This window comes from Borostomias antarcticus, assembly GCF_949987555.1.
Source record: "Borostomias antarcticus genome assembly, chromosome: 18".
Lineage (NCBI taxonomy): Eukaryota > Metazoa > Chordata > Actinopteri > Stomiiformes > Stomiidae > Borostomias > Borostomias antarcticus.
Genome location: NC_140251.1, coordinates 14,694,780 through 14,717,279, shown reverse-complemented (window position 1 = coordinate 14,717,279; position 22,500 = coordinate 14,694,780). Strand labels below are relative to the sequence as shown.

General features: G+C 51.8%; 1 protein-coding gene across 1 annotated transcript in view; it reads right to left on the bottom strand.

Moving 5' to 3' along the window:
* LOC311320937 (neuronal cell adhesion molecule-like) overlaps positions 1–22,500 on the bottom strand; it is an 84,043-nt gene that overhangs the window by 29,874 nt on the left and 31,669 nt on the right. The gene's annotated exons all lie outside the window — the stretch shown is intronic.

The window sequence follows — 22,500 nt, the reverse complement described above, 5'->3', positions numbered from 1 at the left end:
GGAGCTGATGTATTTGTTAGTGCTGCAGTGATGTCAGGACTGGAGTGCCGGCCATACCCACAGGAGCCAACAGAGGGCGCCGAGGCCTCCGGTCTCGGACAATTGACTGATCATTACCTGTGATTTACCACACCTGTGTCAGTTTGGGTGTGTGGCCTATTTAAACCCCAGTGATCTGATATTCTGTGCTGGATCTTGAATTATGCTGCCGGGAGTTGTACTGGTGAAGTTTTGGTTTCTCTTTGCTCTTTGAGCTGGATTGTTATTTTGACTTCTGATTTTTGTTATTAAAGCCCTCTGATTTTTGCTCCACACCGTTGTCCGCAATTGCACTTTTTCAAGCCCGTTGTGACAGCAAGATCCAGCCAGACGATGAGTGCAGCGGAGGACGTAATCCATGCGGTTTCCGAACAGGGAAAAAGACTGGCTCAACAGAAGACGGTAATGGATGGAATGGGAGAGGCAATCAACCAAGTGACCAGCGCCGTCAATGAGATCCGGACTTTTCTCCAGGCCTCTCCACCAACCCCAGCCCCAGCAACTGGAACCCCAGCCCCAGCTCCACCGGCGGCCAACCCCGTTTCCATTGCATGTCTCCATAAACCCCAGAGGTATGATGGATCCCCAGATTCATGTCGAGGGTTTTTGACTCAATGTTCTCTCTTTTTTGAAATGCAACCAGGACAATTTCCCACCGAGAAGTCGAAGGTGGCTTTTATGATCTCACTACTGACTGGGCGAGCGCTCTCATGGGCAACCGCTCAATGGGAGGCCGAATCACCAGACTGTGCCCGAGCAGACACATTCTCTGCGTCGTTACTCCGGGTGTTCAACCATCCGGTGAGCGGCCGGGAGGCTTCTCGTCGCCTGAATTCCCTCAAACAGGGGTCACGGTCAGTGTCTGAGTTTTCTATCGAGTTTCGCACGTTGGCTGCCGAGAGCAAGTGGAATGACGAGGCTCTAATGTCAGCGTTTTACTCTGGGCTGTCTGAGGCGGTGAAGGATGAGCTCGCCAGTCGTGAGTGGGGACCTACACTGGACGGTCTGATCACCATCGCCATCTGCCTAGACCAGCGCATCCAGGAGAGGAGAAGGGAGCGCCGACAGCACCATCCTGGCCGCCCGGCTACAGTGTCCACTTCGCCATCTCCTTCCTCAGCACAGGCCCAGGAGGAGCCCATGGAGGTGGACCGCTATCGCCTAAACCCCACAGAGAAGGAACGGCGGCGCCGGGAGAAGCTCTGCCTGTACTGCGGGGCCGCAGGCCATTTCCGGGATCGATGCACTAAGCTACAGGGAAACGCCCTGGCTCACGAGGGGCAGGGGACCACCTTGTGAGCGCCGCAGCACAGTTCCCCTCAACCACAAGACGCCTTCAGTTGGATGTACTGCTAACGTGGACTTCTGTACAACCCGGTAAAGCGCGGGTCTCTGCCTTGGTTGACTCCGGTGCCGAGGGTAACCTGATGGACATTAACCTGGCCAAACGCCTTCTCCTGCCTATCCAGGTAAGCCCTAACCCCATGAACATTCAAGCTCTTGATGGTAGACCCCTAGGGTCGGGTAGAGTGGACTACATCACAGGCCCCCTGTATATGTGCATTGGTGACCATAACGAGCAGGTCCAGTTCTCTTTGATTGAGTCCCAGCAGGAAAGCGTAATCCTAGGCTATCCCTGGTTACGGAGGCACAACCCACAGATCGATTGGGACACTGGGAGAATCAGGATGTGGAGTCCCGAATGTAACCGGTCAGGACATTTATCTCCCACTCAGGTCAGCTCTGTGTATAGTAGCCCTCCACACAAGGTTAAGTTTTCTCTCAATGCTGATCCAGATTGTGACCTCAGTCAGGTTGCCTCTGTGTATCATGACTTGGCTGAGGTCTTCAGTAAGTCACAAGCTGCCGCGTTACCACCACATAGACCTTATGACTGTGCTATTGAGTTATCAGGAGCCACGCCGCCCAGAGGCCGGCTATACCCATTGTCAGTTCCTGAGACCAAGGCCATGGAGGACTACATCAACGTGTCAGTAAAGAACGGTTTGATTACACCTTCCACCTCTCCTATGTCTGCAGGATTCTTTTTTGTACCTAAGAAGGACGGGGGCTTGCGCCCATGTATCGACTATCGAGCATTGAACAAAATAACTATTAAGAACAAGTACCCCTTGCCACTAATGTCCACTGCCTATGATCTGCTCCGTGGTTCCACTATTTTCACCCGACTGGATTTACGCAATGCCTATCATCTAGTCCGAATCAGAAAGGGTGATGAATGGAAGACTGCTTTTAGCACCCCTAGTGGACACTACGAATATTCAGTCATGCCTTTCGGTTTGTCCAATGCCCCAGCAGTGTTCCAAGCACTAGTAAATGATGTCTTGAGGGAGTACATCAATCGGTTTGTGTTTGTCTATCTGGATGATGTGTTAATTTTTTCCAAGTCTCTTGAAGAACACCAGAAACAGGTCCGGCTGGTCCTCCAGAAGCTGCTTGACCATCAGCTGTTTGTAAAGCAGGAGAAGTGTGAGTTCCATGTGCCTAGAACTACTTATCTGGGACTGGTGATCTCTCCTGCTGGAGTCGCGATGGACACTGGGCGGGTTCAGGCCGTGGTCAACTGGCCGGTCCCGTCGACATTGAGACAGGTACAGAGTTTCCTGGGGTTTTCTAACTTTTTCAGACGTTTTATCAGAAACTTCAGTTCTGTTGCAGCACCCCTCACTGCATTGACCCGTGGAGCCCCTGCCAGAGTGATATGGACTTCTGAGACCCAGAGGGCGTTTGAGGACCTCAAGGCCCGATTCACCACAGCTCCCATTCTCGCTCACCCAGATCCTACCCTCCCCTTTGTCGTTGAGGTGGATGCCTCCAACACTGGGGTAGGAGCTGTCCTCTCCCAAAGAGCTGAGGCCGACAAGAAGACTCATCCATGTGCTTTCTTTTCTCGTAAACTCAGCCCCACGGAGAGGAACTACGACGCTGGAGACCGAGAACTACTAGCCATCAAACAGGCCTTGGAGGAATGGAGACATTGGCTGGAGGGCGCGTACCATCCGTTCCAAGTCATCACCGACCACAAGAACCTCCAATACCTCCGGGAGGCTCGGCGCCTGAATCCAAGACAAGCCAGGTGGGCCCTGTTCTTTTCCCGTTTCAATTTCATTGTGACTTTCCGACCAGGAAGCAAGAACGTGAAAGCTGATGCATTATCACGTCAATTTGACACGGATGTCACTGACTCTTTGCCTGAGAGCATCATACCCCCCAGGTGCATTGTGGGCCAGGTCATTCTTGCCTTGGAGGAGACAGTCCAGCGGGCCCAACAGGTGGAGCCCGGTCCGGGAGGGGGCCCCCCCAACTGCCTGTATGTTCCTCTCGAGGTCCGTCCTGACGTCCTGCGGTGGGGCCATGACTCACCTGTGGCAGGTCATCCCGGAACTGCCCGGACAGCCGAGCTCATCAGCCGTCGCTTCTGGTGGCCACGCCTGAGGGCTGATGTGGAGGAGTACGTCCACGCCTGTACCATCTGTGCTGCTCAGAAGGCGAGTAATCAGGCTCCTGCTGGACATTTGCTTCCACTACCAGTGCCACATAGACCATGGTCACACATCTCTATGGACTTCATTACTGGCCTACCGCCATCGGCAGGTAACACTGTTATTTTTGTCATTGTGGACCGTTTTTCTAAAGCAGCACATTTTGTTCCACTGCCCAAGCTGCCCTCGGCAAAGGAGACTGCGGACCTAGTAGTCCGTGAAGTGGTCAGGTATCATGGTGTACCCAGTGACATAGTATCGGACAGAGGTCCACAGTTCGCGTCCAAGTACTGGAAAGCTTTTTGGTCCCTGTTTGAGACTGCAGTTAGTCTGTCCTCAGGTCATCACCCGCAAAGCAATGGCCAGACTGAGCGGGTAAATCAAGAGCTGGAGACCTACCTGCGTTGCATGGTCTCCTCCAACCCAGAGTCCTGGAGCCAGAGGCTGGTGTGGGCGGAGATAACCCACAACCAATTGAGAAGCTCGTCCACTGGTATGTCACCATTTGAAGCCCAGTTGGGGTACGTTCCCCCATTTTTTCCCTGTCAGCAGGCTGAGTCAGCGGTGCCGTCAGCTGATGCGTCAATGGCCAGATGCCGTCGGGCATGGGACAAGGCCCGCTCTGCTCTTATCCGCACGTCTGACCGCCACCGCTCCCAGGCCAACCGTCGTAGGCGACCCACGCCCACGTTTCATCCTGGGCAGAAGGTGTGGCTTTCCACCAGGAATCTACCCCTGTGCACGAAGACCAAGTTCACACCCCGGTTCATTGGGCCGTTCGTGGTGGTAGGGAGGGTCAATCCCGTGGCATATAAACTGCGCTTGCCTAGGTCTCTTCGGGTGAATCCTGTTTTTCATGTGTCCCTGTTGAAGCCTTTCTCAAGCTCTCCCTTATCTCGCCCCGTCCCACTCCCTCCTCCTCCTCGTATTGTTGCAGGTGGCCCTGTGTACACGGTTCGTCGGCTGCTGGATTCTCGCCGGGTGGGTCGCGGTCTTCAATATCTGGTTGATTGGGAGGGCTACGGCCCGGAGGAGCGATCCTGGGTTCCCTCTCGCTGGGTGCTGTGCCCGACCCTCATCCGTGACTTCCACCGGGAGAATCCACGCCTGCCGGGGCCACCTGGAGGTGGCCGTAGAGGGGGGGGTACTGTCAGGACTGGAGTGCCGGCCATACCCACAGGAGCCAACAGAGGGCGCCGAGGCCTCCGGTCTCGGACAATTGACTGATCATTACCTGTGATTTACCACACCTGTGTCAGTTTGGGTGTGTGGCCTATTTAAACCCCAGTGATCTGATATTCTGTGCTGGATCTTGAATTATGCTGCCGGGAGTTGTACTGGTGAAGTTTTGGTTTCTCTTTGCTCTTTGAGCTGGATTGTTATTTTGACTTCTGATTTTTGTTATTAAAGCCCTCTGATTTTTGCTCCACACCGTTGTCCGCAATTGCACTTTTTCAAGCCCGTTGTGACAAGTGATTCAGAGTTGATTCAGAGTTGATTCAGAGCCGAAGCAAAAGGGGGGAGAGGCGAGGAGGAAGGCTAATGCCTGCCGCCCCTGGGCTGAACTACAGCTCTCCAGGGAGACCCTGTATTAGTGGCCTGGGGCAGCCAATCAGAAGGCACACCAGCAGACCGCTCCTGCCCAAGGATTTGACACAAGATCTATGGCAGCAATTTCATCAAGCTCATTTGCGGATGACAGGCTTGCTGAGACTTGTGTGTGCTGCTGGAGACCGAGTCAGTCTGTATTTACCACACATTTCCAACATGCAGATGCTATCGTAGTATAAATCCGCTGGATCGTATAGGTGAAATCCATTCAATGCGACGATAAGGTAAATGTCTCCATAATCTTCACCGTGACTCACTAAAGGGAAAGACCCATTCTATTTTCTTTAAAACCATGAAATGTGGCATGAGTTTGGCGATTAACTGTATGGTGTGAGATAGAGAGAGAGAAGAGCAGACTATGACAGTCAGAGAATAAATGTTGTAATGATGACATTTTCTGTGGAAAGCCGAAGGCCCAGCATTCTTATCTGGAAGAGAGCCGGAGCGCGCTACCAAATTCATTTCCCCAACTTAATGAGGTGTAGCAGCTCTGCTCCAGGTGGTCAGTCTACAGTGTGTGTGCGTGTGTGCGCGTGCGTGTGTGTGTGTGTGTGTGTGAGAGAGAGAGGGGGAGTAATAAACCCTCTGAGGTGCTGTAGTGTGTGTGATCTGAGAGGCCAGGCCCGCCTGCAGCAGGACGACTACGGGACCCAAGAGGCCCTTGGGGGGGGGACACACCATCGCCTGGGGCTCCTCATGTCCTCCACACACACCCCATGCCCAATCATGTCCTAAACAAATATTCACTATACATCCAAAAAAAACAGAATTGACCATCATCCTGGAATTTTTCTTTTTTTTTTTGGGGGGGGGGGGGGGGTTCTGGCAAGCTAATACGTTAGCTAACGTTAGCCAGCTAGATATAGCCTACATTAGCTAAATCAAGCTGCCTAGTGCTAACATGGAAAGCTATCACATCAGCCACGTTAGCTAGCTACATTACCTAGGTATAGTTTACCATTACCAGGCTGGCTAAATTACTCTATATTTGCTCCTATTCAGACAATGCAGATATTAATTATTTCCTTTCATTTCTTAAGTTAAATTATTTTAAAAGCTTAAACAGAAATGAGACACAGTTGAGTTAAAAGGAGAAAACGTACTTACAGATCATGGCTTAATCTATCATAGACTGAGTTTGATAAACTGTACAGTGTTTTTATATATTCTAGGATTGAGTCACCAAACCCAGCAGTAGCTAGACAGTGATGCAACTTTAATTTCAAAGATAGATATTAAAGGCTTGATATTTGCTATCTAAGGCGCCAGTGCTGCCACTGCCCGCACCCTTGCCAACCCCACTAACACAGGGCCCCCCCACATAACAAATCCCAATTTAACCCCTGGTTGTGAGAGCTCGATTTATTTCTATTGTCTGTCCTGTAGCTCTTAGGATGTTTCTTGAGGAAACGGCAAGGAAGTCATTGCGTTCAAAATAAGGACAGCTGAACAATAAAAGGCTTCTGGAAACATCCAAATGCTCAGCGCATTAATCTAGCTAGGGTTCGCTACGATACGTTTGACATGACATGAAGCGGGACACAGACTCCACTGTGACCAATCACATCGCTCCGCTACATACTGAATGTGATGAGCGGGCGAATGAATGCTCACAGGCACACACATTTTCACTGGGTGCCTGTGAGGTAAAACATAATAATGTCTGGAACACTTTGTCAAAACATGACAGGGAGTAGATACAAATCCAAAAGGAAATAGCTCCTCTAAACACAGCAGTCAAGCCACAAGCGTTAGAGTTATGCCTGTTTTCAACAATTCCTCAACCAGTAGGAAATAAGGACGAACTACAGGGGGCAATAACTGTCAACTAATGGTTACTAATGGTGACAAAAGATGCTGTCAACCTAACCAGCCGACTACCAATTAAAGTTAGTGACGCTACAGGCTTAGAATGCTGGGTAATCTCGGTGTAAATCATTAATGCCAGCAAGCTGCGAGGCTTTAGATAATTAGTGTCCAACACTATATAAGAGCTTGGCTTGTACCCGCCACCTTTCATTTCCTCCTCTCTCTCTCTCTTCGTTTTCATTTTTCCAGGAGGGAAAGTCTCGCGCCTGGTGTGAAGGCTGCATTGAGCTGTCTGCCATTTCATTCAGCCGGCCTCTTCAATTAGCCCATTGTGGAGCTCCCATGGCCGGTCACTTCACCGGCCCCGCAACTAATTGGTCTGGTGCACATGTCAGAGGGCCCGGCACACGGGGAGTGCACACGGCTGTGGGGAATGCGAGGGTCTGCCCTGTGCACGCCGACCTCGCCCGCTACATATGGCGCCCGCAGGCCGGGGCCAGCCGGGCGCCCAGAGTCCGGGGGGGAGGGGGGGGGGGGTGGAGGGGGTCGGCAGCGGCGGGGGAGAAAAACGAAGCCCAGTCGAACACGGCTTACCCTCCTACAATCTTAAGGACGCAATATGTGCGGCAAGCGTGTGAGACACGGTTTTGCATTGTGCGCCAGACAATACTACACAGCGGAGCGGCGCCGGCACAATCAGCCCCGCCCTAGCGGCAGCGCTCTGGGCTACTGTACCCGGAGGGGAAGACAGAGGCTTTTATGCAAAGCGGCCTGATTAACTTGCGTAATCACCGCCATTGATGGGCCCGGGCAATTAAGCCGTTTGTGAGCCTCGGCGCGGCTGTAAGCCAGCGGCACGGATCCCCCCCGCAGACGAGGGAAATATGGGACCTGATGATTAGAATGGAGCCACAGTCACAGAAAGCAATCAGAGAGGCGACAGGGGGAGGGAAGCGGTCAGGGGGAGGGAAGCCGTCAGGGGGAGGGAAGCGGTCAGGGGGAGGGAAGCCGTCAGGGGGAGGGAAGCGGTCAGGGGGAGGGTGGAGGTCAGGGGGAGGGAAGCGGTCAGGGGGAGGGAAGCGGTCAGGGGGAGGGAGGCGGTCAGGGGGAGGGAAGCGGTCAGGGGGAGGGAAGCGGTCAGGGGGAGGGAAGCGGTCAGGAGGAGGGAAGCGGTCAGGGGGAGGGAAGCGGTCAGGGGGAGGGAAGCGGTCAGGAGGAGGGAAGCGGTCAGGGGGAGGGAAGCGGTCAGGGGGAGGGAAGCGGTCAGGGGGAGGGAAGCCGTCAGGGGGAGGGAGGCGGTCAGGGGGAGGGAAGCGGTCAGGGGGTTCCTCTTTTGGCTGCGGGTCATTCCTCCTCCTCCTCCTCCTCCTCCTCCTCACACACTGATGATCAGGAGGTGATTTTTTTTTTTTTTTTAATTTAAATTTTATTTGGCACATTATAAAATAAAACACAACAACAATAACAATGATATAAATTATACCTTACAAAGAACGCTTAAATTATAAAAGACATGCCAGGGGAACCCCAAAAAACCCTCAAGGGGCTTGACGAGTGGGGCTCCCCAATCAATAGAGCTATAGAGCTAAGCGCGGTATGTCTCCCTCCCATGAAAGTCCTGCCGGGGGTCTAGGAGAGGACAGAGGACAGGGGACAGGGGACAGGGGACCAGCCGGGAGAGACACGCATCTCACTGTGAGTGACCTTGGCTGTAGCGACAACATGATGAAATGATGTGAAATAAAGCGACCGATCGGTCGAGAACCAGAAACAACGAGCTTTCTGACCAAGAGAGGTCCGGGGAGCAGTGGATTCTAACGCGCCGTCGTCTTTAACTGCCTGGGTTTTACGAGCTATTACAAAGCCCTTGTGGTTGTGGGCCATTAGCAGGCTATGAATTATTCCCGCAGATTTGATATACTACGCTGATTTTTAGCAGAGCTTCTGAAGATTGTATTAGCTTGGTACTGCAGCTCTCATGGGCCTCGTATCTGTGGCAACTGAGTCATAATGGAATTGGAGGTGTTTCAGCATATGTTTGCCATAAGCCCCTCATTAGCTTTTATAATTGAGGGGAGCTATGCAAATAATTGCTATGGTTAACATATGAATTGAGGTCCTATTGTTCAGGGCTGCCCAGAGCTGAAAACAAGCTGTCCCCTTTCATCTGCACTGTTCAAGGCTAAACAGTAAGAGACATCTTTTATTAATTTCATTGGACAATAAACATGTTATTAGTATACACTCATTTTGGTTGTTGTAGATGAATGCTACATAAGAATTAGACTATGGTAACACTATCTAGACATGCTTCCGTGACAACATTGAAACCCTTGGACTCTGTCTACCACTCCGCCCTAAGATTTATGACGGGTGATATATATGACACTCACCACTTGTCTTGTCAAATAAGGGTTGAGCTGTGTCACTTGTGAACACTTACCATCCTGTCCCCATGGCTACACACAGGGTGTTAGGTTGGGTTAAGAGTTTAGCTCCAGCGCTAACAGGCAGCCAGGGCTAATGTGACATGTCCCACATCGTGTCTGGTCCTCCCCTCCATAGAAAACACACATTGACATTCGTTAAGCTTCCTCCCACTCTCCCTCTCTCTCAGCTCACACACAAAAACACCTTCATCTCCCATTCATGTTCTCCTTCTCTCTCTCTCTTTCTCTCTCTCTCTCTCTCTGCCTCCATCGCTCCATCCCTCCCTCCATTCGTCCATCCACCCAAATGCTAATCACCAGCGGAGCCACTTTACAGAGGGGCCTCGTTAACATTCAGTGTAGAGCTGAACGTTAGCGTCCCTGCTGGGGCCACGGAGGAGATCCCTGCCTGTTCATTCAGAATGGACCACGATACCGTAGCACTCGCCTTCCCCTGATCAGCACCCTAGCGCTCACACGGCTCAAGCACCGCATTGACCACAGCCAGCGATGGCCTTACAGGTGAATGACCTTTTACCACAGCCAGCGATGGCCTCACAGTTGAATGACCATTGACCACAGGCCCGGAGAGGTAGCCGTGGAACTGGACGGGCATTTTCATCGTTCACATTCTTTGAGGGATAAGTGCTGTGCATTTGTCAGGCTGAACGCAGATAGATGCGATATTATTCATCATCGTAGGGGAATAATAATGGCGAATCAGCTTTGTATGCGCTGACAGGTGATAGGTGGTGACGCTGTGTCCCTGAGTCTGGCAGTATGTCTCATTACCGGGGAATTAAGTGAGGTGAGGCAATTTAAGAAGATGGGCACTAAAATGAGATCAAGGCTCAAGAATGAGCGAGTTACTGTGGATCTGAAGCTGACCTTCGTTTGATAGCAGTCCCCCCACTGTGATTACTGCTGGGGAGAGCGCTGACCTCCAGGGGTCAATGATACCTGTAGCTAGGGATGTAACGACAACCGGTGCGGACAGGTTTTTTTTGATTGTCGGGCGATTTGTTTGACGGGGGGGAGGGGTACGGACCTTTTGTCTTAAATTCTGGACCTTTGATCTTAAATTCTGGACCTTTGATCGTGAGGGGGGGTGCGTTCGATCCACCCGACCCCCCCTGGCTACGGGACTGCTATGCATTTTTTCATCCACGGCACCCTTAAATCACATTCTTAGTTTTCACTCTCAGCACCATGATAAAGATAATGCGAGCGTTAGCTTTGGCAACCAACTTGGCCACTAAAAAACTAGCCTGTGCTTGGTCAGAGTCACAGTTGAAAGCATGCGTTCACTCTGTGTGTCATTTTGGGATGTCGGTCTCTTAAAATATGTCTTTGGAACTGTATTCTGGACGCTTTATTTCAAAGTGCCTTGCTAATTTACTTGGTACCATCACTGCGTTAGCCAACTTCTGCTGACAGGCAATATTAGCGAGCGTCTTTGTTTGATGGCCATGGGAGAGGAGCTAGGGCATAGGTAGGCCTATGTTTGTGACGGAGGATTGCCGTATTGCGTATTGTTATAGTATAATACCAGCCACATATTATATTGTAAGTTAAATTATAGTGACCCACCCTGATTTACAGAACACTTCGAAAAATGTCTGGCCTCGCGCCTGAGTTGGAGCATGCTACACCCTTCCACCGAGCGTTCAGAAAATCATCGGTCTGGTAGTTTTTGCGTAATCCTGCTAACAAACAAACAAGCAAACACACACACACACACGCATGCATGCACACACGCCAGAGAAAACGCAAAGCAAAAAGCCCTTTCACTTTTTGGGGCGAGCGGGAGAAAGTGTAGCTAAATATAGAGTCCCCCGGCAACACTTCAATTACACCTGACGGGGAAGCAGACGATGTGAGATTTCACTTCCAAAGGGCACTCTGTATCCATGGCAATCAGCGACATTTCTTCCATCACCATGCCGACAAAGATGTCAGCCCCCTCGTCAAACGCAGATGTACAAAAAAAAAAAGCCCGAGGGCAAAAAGAAATAGGGAAGGAGCCATGGAGAGAGAAAACCTGTGGGTCCATTCATCATCTCAGAAGAGACGGAGAGAGAGAGAGAGAGAGAGAGAGAGAGAGAGAGAGAGAGAGAGAGAGAGAGAGACTGTACACTTGACATCTGCTCTCCACCCTGAAATCTTGGCCTCTTCGGCGCACAACAAAAGAGCTGTGATTAAAACCTGGCTCTGCCGTCATGTCAGCCGAGCCGCTGCCTCAGTGAAGGCCTCCTTCAGGATGAGGCCAGTATGAAGAGTTTACTTTAAGCTTAGCTTCATGAGGAAAGTGTGTGTGTGTGCGTGTGTGTGTGTGTGTGTGTGTGTGTGTGTGTGTGAAAGAGAGAAAGAGAAAGAGAGAGCGGAGAAAGCCTAGGTCTTTAATCACACACAAAAAGACAAGCTTCAAGGACGTCCTGTGCTTCCTGAAACCGGATATTTCACAGGTTCAGGGTTTATTATGGGACAATGCGTGGCTATCTTGCCATCCACGTCAGCTATGGACAGCCAACATGACTAGGCTGTTCTGGTACGGACCTATGTAAATGACCATTCTTGTCCTGCAATCTGCTGACGGTCAGCACTGGGTCATTCCGGCCTCTCTATTGTGCTACTGTACATCATTCAGTCTGGCACAGTCTGGCCCACAATATCACAGAGATCGCTGGATCCGTCTACAGCAAATACAGACGGCGCCGGAACAATCTGCAGTCATCCCCAGCTCCTGGGAAACATGCAGAACAGCCCTGGGTGTGTGATTGTGTTCGCTGAGGAAATCGGCTTCGGGGGGGGGGGAGCAGGTGGGCGAGGCGGAGTCTTGTTAAGTGGGCCTGCCCCCTCCACATTCACTCCTCCCCTCCCTCCCTCCTCCCACCCTTCTCTCCTTCCCTCCTTCCTCCCCCTCTACCCCCCTCTCCGCTCCACGTCTCCACCTGTGTCTGTGAAAGGTCACCGCAGAGGTGGTCCTCGCCCCCTCGCTGAACCCACAGACCCCCCCCCCAAACCCTGGGTCCCACAGCCAGGAAGCCCTGGGGCTCTCAAACCCCTCCATTGTCTGCATATAGGCCTCCCTCTCCACCGCGCCTCCTCGCCCGTCCACCCAGAGTGTGTCCCACTGTAAGAGGAGTTCCTCAGCTCTCCGGCCCTCAGTACCACTTTGTCTCCTTTGTGTGTCCTGACAGAAGGGTCCAGTTCCTGACCGGGCCCGATAAAAGAGAAAGCAACGGGGGGGGGGGGGGGGGGGGGGGGGAGGATTCACTTACAGCAGTGGGCTGATGAAAGGACACATATGTTCCACGGGCTGGTTTCACATGTCTTCACCTCCGAGGGCGAGCATGTGAACGTGCGTGGAAACGTAGAAACGCCCTCGTAGCCCCGGGGGGGGGGGCGGGCGTGGTCAGCGCCGGACCCCTGCCTGTTTTGGGTCTGAGGAATAGCTTCTACGCTCCATACGTTGACTGGGTATTTATATTGAATGTTTTTCAGAGTATCTGGGAGAAAGCTGTTATCACCCGACGCTGCCCCCTGTGAGGCTTCTCCCTGCTGCTGCTGCTGCTCCTCCTCTCCTCCCTGCAGCTCCTCCTCTCCTCCCTGCTCCTCCTCTCCTCCCTGCTGCTCCTCCTCCTCCTCCTCTCCTCCCTGCTGCTCCTCCTCTCCTCCCTGCAGCTCCTCCTCTCCTCCCTGCTCCTCCTCTCCTCCCTGCTCCTCCTCTCCTCCCTGCTGCTCCTCCTCCTCCTCCTCTCCTCCCTGCAGCTCCTCCTCTCCTCCCTGCTGCTCCTCCTCCTCTCCTCCCTGCTGCTCCTCCTCTCCTCCCTGCTGCTCCTCCTCCTCTCCTCCCTGCTCCTCCTCCTCTCCTCTCCTCCCTGCTGCTCCTCTCCTTCCTGCTGCTCCTCCTACTCTCCTCCCTGCTGCTCCTCCTCCTCTCCTCCCTGCTGCTGCTCCTCTCCTCCCTGCTCCTCCTACTCTCCTCCCTGCTGCTCCTCCTCCTCTCCTCCCTGCTGCTGCTCCTCTCCTCCCTGCTCCTCCTACTCTCCTCCCTGCTGCTCCTCCTCCTCTCCTCCCTGCTGCTGCTCCTCTCCTCCCTGCTCCTCCTCCTCTCCTCCCTGCAGCTCCTCCTCCTCTCCTCCCTGCTGCTCCTCCTCCTCTCCTCCCTGCTGCTCCTCCTGTCCTCCCTGCTGCTCCTCCTCCTCTCCTCCCTGCTCCTCCTCCTCTCCTCTCCTCCCTGCTGCTGCTCCTCCTCTCCTTCCTGCTGCTCCTCCTCCTCTCCTCCCTGCAGCTCCTCCTCCTCTCCTCCCTGCTGCTGCTCCTCTCCTCCCTGCTCCTCCTCCTCTCCTCCCTGCAGCTCCTCCTCCTCTCCTCCCTGCTGCTCCTCCTCTCCTCCCTGCGGCTCCTCCTCCCCTCCTTTCACACACAGCAGGTGAATACAAATCACTTCTCCTCCAGCGCTCTAAAAAGCCCACTGTCCAATTTCAGACGGAGAGGCCACAAACAATGGCCCTTTCAAAGTGTGAGAAAATCAAATCATTAGGGAGTTCAGTTCACCTCCCAGAACGCAGAGCCATCTCCGCCAGAGGGAAGTCCAGCTAGGCCCCTTCCTCAAAGAGCCTCTGGCGGCCCTGATCCATGCATATACAATTCCAATTAAGGTTAGTTGATTCAAATGCCATTGAGATCCTTATTGTGGCCAATTGGTAACCCTGCCCCTCAAAGGTTCTCAAGACCATCGTGTTCGGGGAGTCGCACTTTTAGACCACAACTTTAAACCCGTAAATAAATAAATAAATAAATAAATAAATAAATAAATAAATAAATAAATAAATAAATAAATAAATAAATAAATAAATAAATAAATAAATAAATAAATAAATAAATAAATAAATAAATAAATAAATAAATAAATAAATAAATAAATAAATAAATAAATAAATAAATAAATAAATAAATAAATAAATAAATAAATGGTGCACTTCAATAATACATCATTTTACAAAACTGTTAGTATATCAGACATGTGCAAATGTTATACATACCAGACTCATCCAATACCCATGAGATACAGAATAACCCAAACCATCATGCACACAGGGAGGAAACGTGAGGAGATGTTTTGTCATGTGAAAATAATAGTGTCCCTGCCCGGTGCCCCCTAGTTCAAACACTCGCTTTCATCCTGCTCTGAATGAGCTGTGATTGCACTGGCTTGAGCTATGGCCGCTCCATACAGCACGCCCGTTTTCATATGCTAAATTTGACAGACAGTGCAGAAGAAAGCCCCATCTCATCAAAGATAGGCCTGTATAAACGACTACTACAGTATTTGAATGGGAGAGTAGGCCTGTGAGCTCAGAATACTAACTCCCCCATTGTCTTTTCATCCTGTAGGCATCTGATGGAAATTGACCTAATTAACTTCTGAGGCTGCATGGCTAATATAAAATGAAATTTTAAATTGAACAAAAAAAAAACCTGTGTTGAGATGGAATCGTGTGACCTCATTCAGTAATACTTCTGAGAAATGAACCGGGGAATGTGGGAGATTAGAAGAGTACCAGAGATGCCAGGCTTCCAAACAGGGCCTCAGAGAGAACGCGCTCTCCCTCGTGTGTGTCTGACTGAAATGTTCACTAATCGGTACTAATCACCCTGATCACCGGATCCCAGGATTACACGTCCTATACGTTCTACAGGATGGAAGAGTTCACCTGTTCATGAACTGAGTATCTGAATCGTACCCTACTGGAATCTGCCCGAATGACTTGACAGTAGGGTTAGGGTCAAATGACTTGACAGTAGGGTTAGGGTTAGCCTTATTAAAGTTCTTCAGATGCCCACTCCCTAGAACAAGGGTACTCAAATACAAATCGTAAAGGTCCACTTTTTTTTTTTTAAGACAAAGGTCCGTTCATTAAGAAAACAATAACAATACAAATCCACCACACAACGCCCCCCCCCCCCCCCAAACGGTTCACCCACCCACCCAACGAAGGTGAATCAAACCATTTCAAGAATTAAAGTCCAGTCTTGTCTCCTCTCCTGTCTCATCTCCTCCCATCTCCTCTGCTCCTGTCTCCTCTGCTCTTGACTCCTTCCTCTCCTCCTGTATTCTCTTCTCTTGTCTCCTCTCCTCACCTCCTGTCTCTTCCTGTCTTATCTCCTCTCCTGACTCCTCTCCTCCTGTCTTATCTCCCCTCCTGTCTCCTCACCTCCTGTCTCCTCTCCTCACCTATCTCCTCACCTCCTGTCTCCTCTCCTCGCCTCCTGTCTCCTCTCCTCCCCTCCTGTCTCCTCTCCTCCTGTCTCCTCTCCTCCCCTCCTGTCTCCTCTCCTCTCCTCCTGTCTCCTCTCCTCGCCTCCCCTCCTGTCTCCTCTCCTCTCCTCTCCTCCTGTCTCCTCTCCTCCTGTCTCCTCTCCTCCCCTCCTGTCTCCTCTCCTCCTGTCTCCTCTCCTCTCCTCCTGTCTCCTCTCCTCCCCTCCTGTCTCCTCTCCTCCTGTCTCCTCTCCTCTCCTCCCCTCCTGTCTCCTCTCCTCCTGTCTCCTCTCCTCCCCTCCTGTCTCCTCTCCTCCTGTCTCCTCTCCTCTCCTCCCCTCCTGTCTCCTCTCCTCCTGTCTCCTCTCCTCTCCTCCTGTCTCCTCTCCTCCCCTCCTGTCTCCTCTCCTCTCCTCCTGTCTCCTCTCCTCCCCTCCTGTCTCCTCTCCTCTCCTCTCCTCCTGTCTCCTCTCCTCTCCTCCTGTCTCCTCTCCTCCCCTCCTGTCTCCTCTCCTCCTGTCTCCTCTCCTCCCCTCCTGTCTCCTCTCCTCCTGTCTCCTCTCCTCTCCTCTCCTCCTGTCTCCTCTCCTCTCCTCTCCTCCTGTCTCCTCTCCTCTCCTCCTGTCTCCTCTCCTCTCCTCTCCTCCCCTCCTGTCTCCTCTCCTCTCCTCTCCTCCTGTCTCCTCTCCTCTCCTCCTGTCTCCTCTCCTCTCCTCTCCTCTCCTCCTGTCTCCTCTCCTCTCCTCTCCTCCTGTCTCCTCTCCTCTCCTCCCCTCCTGTCTCCTCTCCTCCTGTCTCCTCTCCTCTCCTCTCCTCCTGTCTCCTCTCCTCTCCTCCTGTCTCCTCTCCTCTCCTCTCCTCCTGTCTCCTCTCCTCTCCTCCTGTCTCCTCTCCTCTCCTCCCCTCCTGTCTCCTCTCCTCCTGTCTCCTCTCCTCTCCTCTCCTCCTGTCTCCTCTCCTCTCCTCTCCTCCTGTCTCCTCTCCTCTCCTCCTGTCTCCTCTCCTCTCCTCTCCTCCCCTCCTGTCTCCTCTCCTCTCCTATGGTAGGCCTAGGCTATATTGTGTCAAATACTGTTGTTTTTTCTTGCTGTGACATAGATTTAACAAGAATTCTGCTTGCGGCTTGATATGACAATTCATCCCGTTGATTTTTCTGGTTCTTAGCTCTGAACTCTGGGTACAGGTCGCTTCAGAATTACTATGCTTTATTATGCGTTTCAAATTGTCACACATCGGTTGGGTGCTCGTTGGAGAATCAAGGCATACTTTTCGTTCCATTCATTTTTGAATTGCCCATTTTCACCGTCGACTTTTCTTTTGGCCCCCTTTGAACACACCATTTTAGCTACGCTAGATTGATCCACGCTCAAAATGACTGAGGCTACAACTAACTACAACTACTACTAGCTAACTAAGTGCGGATAAAACGATAAAACACTGGCTGCCTTGTCAACTCTCCATCTGCACTGCCTACTCACATGACCCCATGTGTTACCAGATCAGACTGACAATTCCCCAACCGCCCAATGTCATCAAAGGTAGCCCACATGGACGGAAAACCTCCAAAACTGGCAACCCTGCCAACGCCAACCCCTCGAAGCCGAGGACGTTTGACGTGCCGCTTGCAGTAGAGAAAGCTGAGAATTTTGACTCGTTACGTCGCGGAAATGTCTCGCAAACAATACTATGAAAAGAGTCCAGAGACAGTTGTGGTTCGGTCCGGAGTAAAACGTTACTAATGTGTCCCTGACAGATGTATCCATTACGCTCCACGGTCATGTCCTGAGTGTTTGAGTGTGTTTTGTACTTTGTACTTTGCCTCACGGCACCTAGACAGCACTCAATCTAAACACACACACACACACACACACACACACACACTCAACCCAAACACACACACACACACATCCCCTCGTGTCTGGCCGCAGCCCCATCTGATACAATGTCCCTGGTAGAAGTACTGTCTGCCTGTCTGGAAAACTCCGCTCTCATCTGTCAAACACTGAATCCGGTGGAAACATCGAATCCATTTAACACTAACAGTCCGTTCCTGCTTCCGCTAAGCCGGCTGGGGCTTGTGGATGTTTAGCTGGGAGAGATCAGCCCTGGTATCTAATGCAGGAGAAGAGGCCAGGCAGGCTGAGTGGTATCTAATGGCTGGGTGAGGGCTGGGGCCTGGTCCCCTCTGGCCAACTGCTCCGGCTGCTTTCAACCACTCTGCCATGCTTTCTCCACAGAGGCCTGAGAAAGAGCAGCAGCACCGTTAGGGGGTCTCCTACCCTGCTGTGCAGGGGCTGGTGTGGTAAGCATGCCTCCAGGGCTAGCAGGCTAGGGTCATTTCACTGTCCCAACTAGGGAGGGGGTGACAGGAGCATGAATCACTGTGGGGGCGTCCACGAACACGGGCGCCGCCGATGCTAATTCCACTCACATCTATGACTGCGAGGTGGCTGAATGTATGTATTCTATGGTCACATGGTACAGTACAGTGCGTGCAATGCAGCGTAGACGCCAGATGACTTTAAACACAGCCGAGTGACATAAATCCACAGAATCAGCAGAGAGCGAGAGGGAGTACATTATGCCCCTAGATCGCATAGTCACCCGTTTCTCCACAGGAGCACATGAGAGTAAGTAAGTCCATTTTATTTCTATAGCACCTTTCACAGGCCAGGGTCACAAAGTGCTTTACAACGTAATAAAAGCAATAAAAAATAAACACAACAACAAAACAAACAGATGACATATAAACAGAGAGCCAGGTAAAAGCCTGTCTGAACAGGTGAGCCTTGAGATGCCTTCTGAAGGTGTCAACAGAGACCACGGTTCTTAAGTCCGGTGGAAGAGCGTTCCACAGCTTGGGGGCCACTGCTCCAACGGCTCCATCACCTTTAGTCTTGAGCCCTGAGCGTGGAGTAGTCTAGTGAGAGGTGTGGTTTCTCACCAGGTTAGGCCGGTTCCAACGTGCAGGGGGGTCACTTCAGAATCCGGCCATTTGGATGACGGCGCAAGGCAAGGAGGACGCACGATATCTCATATTAGGGCTGCACGATTATGACAAATGATAATAATTGCGATTATTTGCTTCAAAATGGTAATTGCGATTAATAATTGCGATTAATATTTAATATATAATATTAATATATAATAACCAAAACGCTCCCAAATCACGGACGTTGATCCCTTTCTTGCTACTAACTCACTGACCTCGTTTTCGCTCATTTTTTCACTACTCACGGCTGCGGGTACTGAAATTGCCCTACTCAGCAGGAACGCATGTGATTGGTCAGACAGCATAAGCACCTGTGATTCGTCCGTGTAGTCCTAACACACTCAATTCAAAGCAAAATTATTAATCACATTAATTGCGGCCTTTTGCGATTAGTTAATTGCGGAGGTCATAATCACGATTTCGATTAATTCACGATGAATTGTGCAGCCCTAGCTCATATTGACGTGCGGATGGACTTGACCTCAGACCGTGACCCCGGACTTAACGGAACGCATAAATCACTTGTTTTTCTCGCAGCAGCAGCGCCGCTTCCAAACAGATCACACACACACACACACACACACACACACACAGATCACACACACAGATCACACACACACACACACACACACCTCTACGGCGTGAGAACAATCTTCTCCCGGCGAATACGTCGATAGGCTGATGGATCACTCGACGGGGTCTGGAATGAGTCCCCTGTCCGTAGGATTCCTCGTTAGCTAAAGCAGCTCTAGGGAGCGCTTAACCAGGCACTGGAAGGTATTGTGGATACTGTATAATATATATATGGACAAACAAACAGATACACACAAAACACACACACACACAATGAAGACAGAGCCCCTGGTGGAGAGGTGTACCGGTGGAAGGGTAGAAAGAGATGGAGGGGTGGAGCGAGCAGAAGAGGAGAGGAGAGAGACGGATATAGACTGGCCTCTCCTCTGACTCCCCGGACCATCTGCTCACCAGTGAGCGGCCAGCTCAGATGAGCCTGAACCAGCCTGAACCAGCCTGAACCAGCCTGAACCAGCCTGAACCAGCCTGAACCAGCCTGAACCAGCCTGCTACACAGCCCTGAGAGAGGAGAGAGGGTCTCTTCAGCTGAGCCTGCCCCCACCCTCCCTCTCTCTCTCCATCAGTCTCTCTCTCTCTCTCTCTCTCTCTCTATCAGTCTCTCTCTCTCTGTCTCTCTCTCTCTCTGTCTCTCTCTCTCTCTATCAGTCTCTCTCTCTCTCTCTCTCTCTATCATACTCTCTCTCTGTATCAGTCTCTCTCTCTCCTCCCTCCCTTGCTTCCTCTCTCTCTCTCTCTCTCCTCCCTCCCTTGCTTCATCTCTCTCTCTATCTATCAGTCTCTCTCTCTCTCCATCAGTCTCTCTCTCTATATCCATCAGTCTCTCTCTCTCTCTCTCTTTCTCTATCAGTCTCTCTCTCTCTGCCACCATTTTAAACATCTCTTCTCATGCCCTGGCAGAATCCTAGACGAGCAGATGTGTTGGTGAGATGTCAAGGAGATATCTGGGATCTATCAGCCAGGCTGCTGTGTGTATATCCATCTGAAGTCCCGCCGGCTGAGAGGGGCCTGAGTGTGTGTGTGTGTGTGTGTGTGTGTGTGTGTGTGTGTGTGTGTGTGTGTGTGTGTGTGTGTGTGTGTGTGTGTGCGCGCGCGCGCGTGTGCGTGTGCGAGGCCTCCTCTCTGCCTGTGGCTAAGCTGATCTCAGGCCAGCTGAGAGGGGCCTATGTGCGTGTCTGTGTGTGTGTGAGGCCTCCTCTCTGTCTGTAGCTAGGCTGATCTCAGGCCTGCTGCTGGTTAAGCTCATTACTGTCTCACCTGGGGAGCGAGGCCTGCTGTTTCACTAACACACCCCCTAATCCTCTGTCTGCACCGTAGCTCCATCAGCTCGTTGACATGGGCCATTGCTTTTTGCTGAAGTCTGTTCTACAGGGGAAATCTGTCTATGCTTGGTGCTCCAGTCAATAGGCTTACAACTTTGGTTGTGTGCTGTGGGCTAGAATAGACTTAGTATCGTGGTACTTTCTAGAAGAAAGGCTGAGATAATCTGTTTCTCTCATAAGAAGCACTACAAGACAGATTCATAATTGAGATAATGAATGTTCAGTTGTGTTCGGACCGTGTTCAGACCGTGTTCGGACCGTGTTCGGACCGTGTTCGGACCGTGTTCGGACCGTGTTCAGACCGTGTTCAGACCGCGTCATGCCGCAACAAGTGTTCTCTCCGGGTGGGAGGCTCAGTCCGCTCAACCCCCACCCCCTGTTGGCATCACAACACACAAACGAAAAAACAACACCTCCATGCCAGCGCGAGAGGGAAGCCTGTGAAAGCGAGCTGGTCCGAGGTAAACAGAACCCTCTGCAGCGACACAATTCACCCCCCCCCCCCCCCCCGCCTCCTGAATGCCCCCGCGCACAAAGGCTGGTTCACGCCTCGCTGTGCTTCAAACTGCCGATTCAGTCTACAGCCCTGGCTCTGGTCATCTCTCTCTCTCTCTCTCTCTCTCTCTCTCTCCGTGACCTCTCTCTCTCCTGACCCCTCTCTCTCCTGACCCCTCTCTCTTTGACTCTTTATCACTCTCTCTCTCTCTCTTTCTCTCTTTCTTTCTCTGACTCTTTCCCTCTCCCTCTCTACCTCTGACTCTCTCTTCTTCTCCTCTCTCTCTCTCTCTCTCTCTCTCTCGGGTGGTCATTCAGAAGTGTGGACTCTCAGCCTCTCTGGCCTGGAACGTCCGGCGCTGCTCACCGCCACATCCACAACAACCAGGAGCGGGAGGGAGGGAGGGAGGGAGGGAGGGGCGGAGAGATTTTTTGATTGAACCAATACACTCTCAAAAATTAACCCCCAGAAACCCCTCCTGCACAGAGCATAACACTCCCCCAGCCCCCCATAAATTCATAAAAGTAATTTGTCATCGTGTAAAATTCAAATTCAGGCGAGCAGCCATCAAGCCTTTACACGTACACACTGGATCAACTGATCCCCCTGGATCAACTGACTCCCTGGATCAACTGACCCCTGGATCAACTGACCCCTGGATCAACTGACCCCTGGATCAACTGACCACCTGGATCAACTGACCCCTGGATCAACTGACCACCTGGATCAACTGACCCCCCTGGATCAACTGACCCCTGGATCAACTGACCCCTGGATCAACTGACCCCTGGATCAACTGACCACCTGGATCAACTGACCCCCCTGGATCAACTGACCCCTGGATCAACTGACCACCTGGATCAACTGACCCCCCTGGATCAACTGACCACCTGGATCAACTGACCCCCCTGGATCAACTGACCCCTGGATCAACTGACCCCCCTGGATCAACTGACCCCCTGGATTAACTGACCCCCCACCCGCAATGCAGTTCCTCCTGGTCTTCCATATAGACAGCTTAGCCGTGCCAAAAATCAGATTAACCAGAACATGAACCCCTTTTTTCTTGACTGAGGGGCAGAGAGAAAGAGAAGGAGGCTGAAACAGAGGGGAAAAGACTGAGAGGAGGATGGAGAGACCGATATAAAGAGGAGAGGGACTGTGAGATAGTGGTTGCTGATCAAAGCCAGCCGCGAGTGCACAGAAGCAGAGGAGTTTAGAGCCGCCGCTGTCCCTTAGCTAAGTCTCCTCTGAGCTGTGCTGCATCTAATGACTCTCTGCAGTCACACCCCCCCCCCCCCCCGTGTGTGTGTGTGCGCGCGTGTGTGCGCGCGTGTGGTGGGAGCGAGGTGGTCCTTCCTTCACGCCCCACTGGGCAGCGAGCACAGATCATGTCCCCTTCTCTCGCCGGCCACAGACTGGCCAGGAGCTGCGCTAGGCGTA